Source organism: Spodoptera frugiperda, chromosome 26 (genome assembly GCF_023101765.2).
Source record: "Spodoptera frugiperda isolate SF20-4 chromosome 26, AGI-APGP_CSIRO_Sfru_2.0, whole genome shotgun sequence".
Classification (NCBI taxonomy): Eukaryota; Metazoa; Arthropoda; class Insecta; order Lepidoptera; family Noctuidae; genus Spodoptera; species Spodoptera frugiperda.
Genome location: NC_064237.1, coordinates 4,597,547 through 4,607,922, shown reverse-complemented (window position 1 = coordinate 4,607,922; position 10,376 = coordinate 4,597,547).

Sequence of the window (10,376 nt, the reverse complement as noted above, 5' to 3'; positions counted from 1 at the left end):
TTTTAAGGAGTTTTCAAGTAACGCGCGTTTTCAAGAGTAATCGAGTAACGCTGGAAAGTCATCGAGGATGCTCGATTGTTTTAGAGGACGATCAATCGTAAAATGAAAAAACACTACAATTAATTAATTACCTATATTATCAAAAATAAACAGAATGAATGAAACACATGGGCCTTCGCGTTTACACACCTAAGCTAAACCCTATGTGATATAATTCCCATACAAATTGTAGCTAATGTTTGCTTGGTGACTCCTCTGGTGTTGAAAACTCTACCATAGGCGGCGCTGATGGCTTTATAATATTAGTCACATTCGTCTCGTTTATCAAATACATTCTTTGAACCAAACTTTATTACCATCTGCAATTTTTACAGCAAGACTATGTTTTTTTTTTACTTGATAAAACTATTGAGTTCTTTCTTATTCTCGTTTAAAGTGTACATTATGCTTTGTTTTATAAAATAATGGTTGTCGTGAAGATTTGAATTGTAAAAATAAGAGCGAGCTCGCTTCGCCGACTCTGAATATGTTTTTCATTTTGTAAACGACGTTGGGAGATGCTTATGTATGCGCTTGCCATCCCGTTCAAGTGAGATCAACTAAAAGATTTTCCATTTATAGTGTTGTATTGTTGCGACGTTTATTAAATACGATTCGGGTTTTGTTAGCTTGGAGTCATTTAATACAAAGGGATATTCGTACCTATTATTTCTTCATCTGGTAATGCGAAGAAAGTTTGTTGGTTTGTTTCTCTTTGACGCCGCTTTCTGCTACTGAATACAGTTTAATTGGTCCATAGAAATATGATGTTAAAACAACGATGGGGTGGGGCAAAATCGGAATTGACTGGACTATAACAACGGGCAGAAACTAGTACTTAAGTAATATTGGTAAGTTTACTTCTACGTAATCGTGGTCTGATCAGCGCCTTGCACTTATCAAACGTGTCGTGCATGAGTAAATAAATAACATAAATAACGTACAGTGATAATTTACTGACTGATCAGATTCTTTTTTTACTGGCCAAAACATACATATTTTTACAATGTATTCAATAATAAAAGTACTTATTAGATCACCCTATTTCATGTTATTATACAGTAATTGTATTTAAACGTTCTATTCATAGGACTAATGTCAGTGAGTTATGATTAAAGGAGTTCCCATGGGCAATATATTTCAACTTCCACAATATACTCATAGAAAATGTAATGTAACATTACTTATAATAATATAATAAAAGAAAAATAAATAAATATTATTTTGTAACTTCGCAAAAATAAAGTTTTTCTGCGGTTATAGAAACTATTATTGGCTCAAGTCATATTTTATTTCCGAAACCCGGGTACGTACATTATGTATTAGCTATTGAAAATCTTCAAGTCAATAGAGCGAGGGCGGGAACCTTTTTCCTTTGAAGTTTCCCTAAGCAGCACCTACTGTGTAGTGTCTTGTAACTGCTTTATATCACTCGTCCCTTGACGATGCTCGTTGAGGTATCGACGCCTTACGTCACTTGGACTTTTGGAATATTTTAAACATTTTAGTCGTCCCGTTTCCTTTCAATTTTCGCTGTCATAAATAACAATGGGATTCTTCATTAATGGAGAAAAGCTCTCTAGTTTCGAGTCACAGAGGGACTCTTCATCACGAGCAGCATGCGCATTTGCGTCAACGTCGCGCTACTATTGATGTACGTCAGAAAACCGTATTTTTTAGTTAATTTAGTATATCTCACGATAGTTATTATAAAAATATGGAAGAACTATTCTTGAATTATTTATATTTTATATTTTTTAATGCAGAAATTAAACCCCTGAATTGTAGTGCAGTTGCTAATCGCTCAGCCACAAGTGCAACCGCGTAGATCCTGAATAAGTCATTATTCAGAATTCCGCTCACCCATTTAGTTACATATTCCGTGGTTTAATAACGGCTGCACTATTTCATCTAGTTTTGATGTTAGCTAGAATGGTATTCTATTCTGTTTTACTATTTTGAACCTGATGCGGATGTAGGAAACTAGAATCCATTTATTATGTACTAGTGTAAACTAATTTAATGCAGTAATACAGCAGCAGTATTGCTAAAGTTTTAAAATTATAAAGTTCAATCTTATACATATGTATAAGTAAGTATAACTTTAGATACGTATGTTACAGACGGAAATATACGATAAGTATTTTTGCGTACTATATATTTCTTCAACAGTATATGGTACGGAGCCCCGAAATATAGTACAAAACTGTATAACATAGTACGTTTGGCAACCTTAGTCACAGTGTCAATGTCTCAATTGGTTCTTATGACAACCTGGGACAGAGTAGAAATGGTAACCAATGTATATGGCTTAGTCTCGAGTTGCTATTGATTCAATTACGGCGTCGTTTCAAGTTTATATTGTACACAGTCTACAAATCTGTTCAGAGTTAGGTCCTGAAATAGAATTTTAAATGTAACGCTAAGCAGTGTACTAAAGTTTGTGACTAAATTATAAACTACCGGACATGGAAGTTTCGGTAGGTTCCTGTTTCTGATTGGGCGGGAAAACGCCCGGGTGTCATCACTGTGCGGACCGCCCGGAGGATACGGTGGAGCATACGGTGGCGGTGTGCCCTGCATGGGCTGAGCACCGCCGTGTCCTCAGGGATGTGGTCGGCGACGGCGACCTCTCGCGTCCGGCATTGGTTCAGACCATGGTGCGGAGCGAGGGGGACTGGGATGCCGTCTCCTCCTTCTGCGAAGCAGTCATGCTAGCTAAGGAGGAGGCGGGGCGCGTGAGAGAACGAACCTCTTCACGCCCCAGCCGTCGCGAGAGACACTCCGGGCGTAGGGGATCGCGAGACGATCTCCGGCCACCGTAAGTGCGGGTCTGCGGACGGTGAGCAAGGGTAGCTCGACCAGAACCAAACCCGTTTGTCGCGTTCCGCGCGCGCCTCAAAGAACCACAGATGGGGTCCAGTAGGGCTGATGCCTAATCCGGAGCTGCGGACTATCTAGCGGGTTTACCGGGGCTCCGGCTCGAAAAGCAGGAGAAGGAACGGGGTGGTTTTTAGTCAGTAAGAGTCTGACACTCCCTCTCGCTTTGCCCTGGCGAGAGAAGTCATTGGATGATTTTCCCCCTGAAAAAAAAAAAAAAAAAAAAAAAAAAAAAAAAAAAAAAAAAGTACTGTACTAAAGTTTGTGACTAAATTATAAACTATAACTAAAAAGCGATAAGACTCGTTTTAATAGATATAGTAAACATTAAAACTCGAAACGCCTTTTCGCACCCATGAATGTCTTATGCATAAGTATTTAAAGTACGATTATGTTTTCAACTAGAATTTACACCTTTTTTAAGGGGGTTAAATCATCCCATGACTTCTCTTGCCTTAGGCGAGGCAAGATAGAGTGTCAGAGTCTTGCTGACTAAAAACCACCCCGTTCCTACTCCTGCTTTTCAAGCCGGAGCCCCGGTAAACCCACCAGGTAGTCCGCAGCTTCGGAGAATTTACACCTAAGTTTTATATTTCTGTGTTAAACTTTATCAGACCAAAAGTTCCACGTTTGAACAGAAAACACTAAGAAACGAGGTGACAAGCAATATTGCTTTAATGGAAGTTTGTGGGAGTTGTTTCTTCCAGTTTGTATGTAATTGAATGCTATTTCCAGAACAATGTAGTGGACTCACCCTCGTCAAGAATTGCAATAAGGAGCGCGGACGTTCCCGAATTAGTAAAACGTCTTTCGAAACGTGCAACTTCATTAGTCAGCTCTTAATGTCATTTGTTAACATTTTACCATTTTGTTAAATGATACACTTGGTTTTCTTTCATGTAACTTGTTCTTTGATATAATATAATACATTGAATAAACTAATTGTTAAAATTAAATATTCAATAAGAAATATATACCTATTTCACGGATTGTCACTATATTCGGATCATGAATAAACAAAGTATGCATATCTATAAATCTTTTTTTTAAGAGGGGAAAATCATCCAATAACTTCTCCCGCTTTGGGCGAGGCGAGAGAGTGTCAGGGTCTTACTGACTAAAAACCACCCCGCTTTGCGAGCCGGAGCGCCGGTAAACCGCTAGGCAGACCGCAGCTCCGGGTATGTCTATAGAAAGCTATGATCGCTATTCTAGTTTTGAAGGCGGTAGAAATGTACATTTCAATTTCTTTGCCTGACGAATCAGCGAAAGTCTAAACAATTCTCTTTCACAAGTTTCATACATTCAACCCGAGTTGAGAACGGTTGTTCTCCTTGTATAAGTAAACAACGATCTCGGTCCATTCTAATATATATTGTGCTGAAGTAAGGGACTTGAACACAATATATCGTCAAGAGGAAAATTTTGCTTCGCTCCGCTATGTAAAGTTTACTTAATTAATGGAAAGCAAACGAATAGGTACCTATTCTAATTTATTGAACCCAGACAGATTTACTTCGACTATTTGATCACCTTGCTAAAAACACATGGATAAATCTCTCGCCAATAGATTTATGCTTGTAAAAATAAAGCTCCTTCAGGCGGTAAAGTGAGGAGACAAAATAACATTATTATTCTGAATTTTCTTCGTAATACATTTTTTAATCTTGAGATTTTGGAGGCTGTTGCCTTAAAGATTTGAATACATTAAAACTTTCACTGAAGGCTTAAAATTAAGACGATTAAAATGTTAATTATTAATTTCGGTATTCTAATACTTACAGTGCTTTTGTTGCAGTACAATATTGAATGCTCACGGGAGTAATGTTGCAAATTTTCGACCAAGAACGGTGGTTCACCGCTGAGGTTATTTTAGTACCTGATTTTCAAGCCTCCGAACCGAAATCGGAACTTGAAATTGTGGTTCTGGAATTCGGCTGCAAGCATTACGTCGGAACAATCTGAGGTAAACTTAGGAGCAATATCCAGCGGGAGCGCGCGTAGCAATTAGCATGAATATTTAGATATGTATATTATCTCTCTTTAGTATGCTGCTCTTTGCATTGTTACTGAATTCATCGTCAGTTATTGAATATAAGTATTAATATTAAGGGTTTGTCTTAACAATTATCCTCAAGATTATTTACATCTCAGTCTACATAAAAATGCATTGCCTAATAGTGACACGAATACCTATATATGTATATACCTATTTGTTCACGCTCCAAATAGTTTTTCGGACATCGATATTGCAAATATCAATGGCATTGCATACTCAGCGTGACCCGGTCTTTCTGAAGAGCTATCAATATCGGCTGCATGACGGTACGCGATATTTTACGTAACACATGACCATTTAGATGCTCACGTCGGCAAAATATTCCAATATATCTTCGCCGTGGTTCCAACTCGTTTTTATTGAACCCTATGGGACAAATAGACGAACACGTCCTTGTTATTCCAAAGCAAACAATGTCTGGCATTCGTATTGTTCCGTATTTTTTTTTATCGGAACAACGCGCGACGCTGTATTACCATAATTACTTTATTCAGTCTTATGTTTCTTTAATTTATTACCAAGGTTCGCTATAAAATGCTAATTTCGTGATTAACATTTTTGTTACAAGTTTGTAGCTTTTTAAACAAGACTGTATCTAAGTGAAGCGTTTATAAAATACATCTCTTTGTCTTTTTGTTTTATTGTTTGTCTATCTATTGCTATAACTACATACAATTTTCTTGATATTTCCTTTAATTTAGTATCTGTAGTACCTTGTTTAGTTGCGTAGTAGAGAGGTGTTCAATGACTATATCAAGCTAAGTTATTGATTTAGAATAATAACCTGTAACTTTCTAATACTTAAATAGACAAGCCATTAGCCATTAGTTAACATCAAATATAAATAAGTAGTGCTTTTAAAATCTCAGATCAATTTGTAGGAATTAAGTGCTTAGGTAATAAAGATTTAGGTTCAAGTATTCATTCGATGCTGAGAGTCTTACGGTTCGTCTGATAAAATTTTCATGAAGTGAAGAGAGCAAACAGATTGGCGGCGAGCTCGGCTTCAGTTCCACCGCAATTTGCTTCGGTCCACCCATTACCGGATAGGTACGAATTCCCGGATTTTTAGTATTCAGCATAGAGAGGATTCTGTTAATTCGCCTATCTTTTTTTATGGAACACGCCGGTAAACGAGTATACGTATCACCTGATGGTAAGCCGCCGCCCATGGACGGACATTTGAAACACCAGAGGCGTTACAAGTGCGTTGCCGGCAAGGGGGTTAGGAATTTAAGGGTTGTTGGTGATTCGAGAATTGGGAAGGGGTAAATTGGACCTCCGGTAACCTCACTCACAAAACGCAAGCGTTGTTTCACGTCGGTTTTCGGTGAGGCCGTGGTATCACTCCGGTCGAGCCGGTTCATTCGTGCCAAAGCATGGCTCCTAAAATCTACATACATGAGCGTTGGCTCCAAATGATTAGCTAAAAGTGGTTTGCTCGTTCATTTGTATCCGTTTGTTACTGAAAACAAACATTCCCAGTACATCGATTCTCGGTTGTATATTTAAAAACATTGCGTGTTTGCTAACTTTTTAATTGAAGTATTGGTTGCACTGTTGGTGTAACACGAGCTGTATTGTGTACTGCTCTTTTTGTTTGCAATAGATTTAAAGTGCTGTACGTTTTAACTAGATATGTTAGAATCTGTGCATATTTATTGATGTAGTATTATTGGAGTATTCATTTCACGTTTAACACGCATTGCGTAAGCGTGGTGATTAATGCTTTAACCTTCTCCGTGTGAGAAGAGGCCTAAGGTCAGCTGTGGCCACTTAAAGGCTGTTGATGTGTGATGTGTGAAGTATAAATAAAATATAGACAGTAAAGTCTACTACTATCCTATTTAATAGTACAAAATATAAGTATTTTTACAATTTAAACCTGAAAAATAAACTATTATGTTATTTCTTAACCTACTTAAATTATGTTAGTAAACAAACAATAAACCTTACGGGACAACATAAGCATTATATGGAATTGTTAATTTCTGACGACAACAGCTATTGCTATATTATTTATATATTGCTAGATTTCAATAATAAATCGACTACAAAATCGATTTTATAACATTTCTCATTTTTGAAAGCTTAAATAAAAATGTTTTTGATTTTGACGAAATATTTATAATATTTAAAAGTATTAAAAAAAGTAATACTAATAGAAAACGTTAAGAAAAGATTGTTTTCTGCTGTAAAACCAAAATAACCCACTTGACCCATTTGACGTAATTGCGAATGTTTCATTATTCATGTTGTGTGATTATCCGATCGCACTGCTGTACCTGTTCACTTCCCGTCTGCGGTTCATGCAAATACGGGAAACGAGAACAGACACCACTGTCCTGTTCATTAATAAATAATATATTTTTTCATCTATACTAATCTATACTAATATTATAAAGCTGAAGAGTTTGTTTGTTTGTTTGTTTGTTTGAACGCGCTAATCTCCGGAATTACTGGTCCGATTTGAATAATTATTTTTGTGTTGGATTGTCAATTTATCGAGGAAGGCTATAGGCTATAAAACATCACGCTATGACCTATAGGAACCAAGCAGAGCGGGTGAAACCGCGCGGAAGTAGCTAGTTATTGAATAAAGTATTGGATACCTTATTTATTTCATTTGAAACCAATATCATAACATTTATAAGCTTTTCATTGCTATCTATCATAATCATAAACCGTTATATATTTTTGGCAGAGATCCGTACTATAAGGTTTATAACATTCGTCATAGATGCGAGAGGTCATAGCACCCTAGCGATTGCTTCCACATCGCAGTTGACGCGTCCTTGAGCTACGAGCTACGAGCTACGAGTATGACTGTGAATGTAGGCTACGTTGCTACGCTTGCTACGCTACATTCACTGAACAAAACGCCACTACTAGTGTAAAAGAATAATGACTCCCGTAGCCATTATTCTTTTACCTCGGAACTGACGGTTATACTCTGTATACCTCGATCTTGTATTATGTTCGTTTCACATTTTTCCGTCCTCAATATTACATACTTTAAAAAAATACTCTAGCCTTTTACAAAACACATAACAAATCATCTGAATGAGATTAGGGTCTCCTTCAAAGCGTATTTATTTAGCAGAGTGTACTTACGATTTCACATTAGCCACCCAATATAATAAAACAAAAACACTTCGTTCAAATTCGATCTTTGTAAAAGCTTTCACTGTTTCTTATGTAATCACATTAGACGACGAACTAGAAAGAAATATCGTGTGTCTGAACAACTGTAGGTAGGTAGTAATAGAGGGTAATGTAGACAAATGAAAATGTTTATTAAAACTGGTGTACAAATAAAATTGTCGGGAAGCTCGTGCTAGTACCTACAATGCATAAACTTTTGTGTCTGGACGCTGAATAATATGCACGCTCCCAACTTTGCCTTCCGAACACATTTTTCTGTCCCTCATTGTTTCGCAATCAGTAAATGTCTGGATGTGGAGCGGAGACTCCATCTCTGGAGCGCTTCCAACTACCTGATTAACGTTTTCAATTTAAAATGTTTTTCACAAAATCAATATCAATTAGTTCCACCCAGATTATCTTCAGCCTCTCAAGTTTTGTTAAATAAAGTTTTTACTTTGCCTAAGTAATTATGTTGAAGTGTTCTCTTTGTTCTAAGTTAGCAGAATATTTACTAACTTTTTGGAGGTTGAAATAATTGCTGTTCAGACGTTATATTACCACTTATTATTACTTTGTTTATGCTGTCTGATTTTATATTTTAGTTGTAACATTGAATAAGGTATAATATTCTCAATTTACTACATTTTTGTCTTGGAACGATTCCAGAAAAGAAAATATCAATTTCTTAGAACTTACAGTTCGTAGCTAAAATTCTCCGCTTTATGTAAACGAAGGGACAAAAGGTTTGGTCCTTTGTAGCAATAATAATACAATTGATAATTTCCAAGCTAAACAGCAGAAATAATATTTAACTTGTTTTCGTAGATACCTAGGTAAAAAACACGTGGGGTGCGGTGCCAGAAGACCTCCCCGTGGTGCACCCTGGGTACAGGTGATAGGGTTGGAGTGGCTATATTGCCTGTAGCTAACTTCTGGACGGGGCGGAAGAACCCGGTTCGGGTTCTGGAAGCAGCAGGCTTCGTGCTGGCACAAAGCCTGTGCTTTCCGAGGGGTCGTTTTTTCCGCACGTTTCTCTGAGCTGAACAGAGAACGTGGCGGATGAACAAGGACGGTACTCGTTGTGCATTCACTCTGCCAACGAGTAGCATCGGGACACGTGTTGTCCCAGACTGCAGCCGTCAGAGTCGTAATCCGGGAAGAGGTCATGGGTTCTACCGCACTTCGAAGCCTGGCTGAAGAGAGAGGAGCGCGTCTCCTTCAGGCTCACTCAGGTGCTCACCGGACATGGTTGCTTCGGTGAGTACCTGAACAGGATTGGGCGAGAGGCCACGACAAATTGTCACCACTGCGGAGGTGACCTGGATTCCGCACAGCACACGCTCGAGGAGTGCCCAGCGTGGACCTCTGAGCGGCGGGTCCTGGTCACCAGGATCGGGCGAGATTTGTCTCTGTCAGCAGTAGTCAAGGCTATGTTGGCAGAGACAGAAAATTGGAGGGAAGTGGCTTCCTTTTGTGAGACTGTAATGTCCCAAAAGGAGGCTGCTGAGCGGGATCGCGAGAGGGCCGATCCTGTTCGTAGAAGGCGTCGAGGAGGCAACCGCCTTGACGCCTAATACGCCGAAATTCCGCTTGTATAACTGCAAGCGGTCCTTTGGGGCCACGGGCGCATAGAGTGGGGACTCTAGGCGCCCACCCAGTGACCTCAGGGAAGACGGTGGCACAGTGGTCACGTGCTGCCGTGCAACTTGCACAGCAAGGCTCATGGGAGACACACGTTTCCCTAGGGAAGTGCCGTAACAGGCGTTGCACCGTGGGGCTCCGGAGCAGGTCTATTGAGAGGACCCGGTGCCCCTTACAGGTGTTGAGGGTGGCCACCGGGGTGGTTTTAGTGAGGTAAAAATCCCACACTCCCTAGTCTTTTATCCCCAAAAAGCTAGGCGCCTTTTGAAGGTTTCCCCCCGTCACCAAAAAAAAAAAAAAAAAAAAAAAGGTAAAAAACACGTACCTAAGTATACCAGAATATACTAGATTATAAGTGTTATTTCGTAAAGGGTTAGGAAGATTTTTTTACAGTATTAGGCTTAAATTGGGATTATGGACATTTGCTAAATACAATATGGCTGGGTACTGGCTATATGGGTAGTAAATAAATAACATTCATACAATATGACACACAATATATTGTGGAGTATTAGGTGCTGCACGTGGCAGGTTCGTACGAGTGAGTTATCGTTAGTTATCAATACCCTTCAAAGCGACTTTGATTTTAGGGACAAATGAGCCCTTTGTT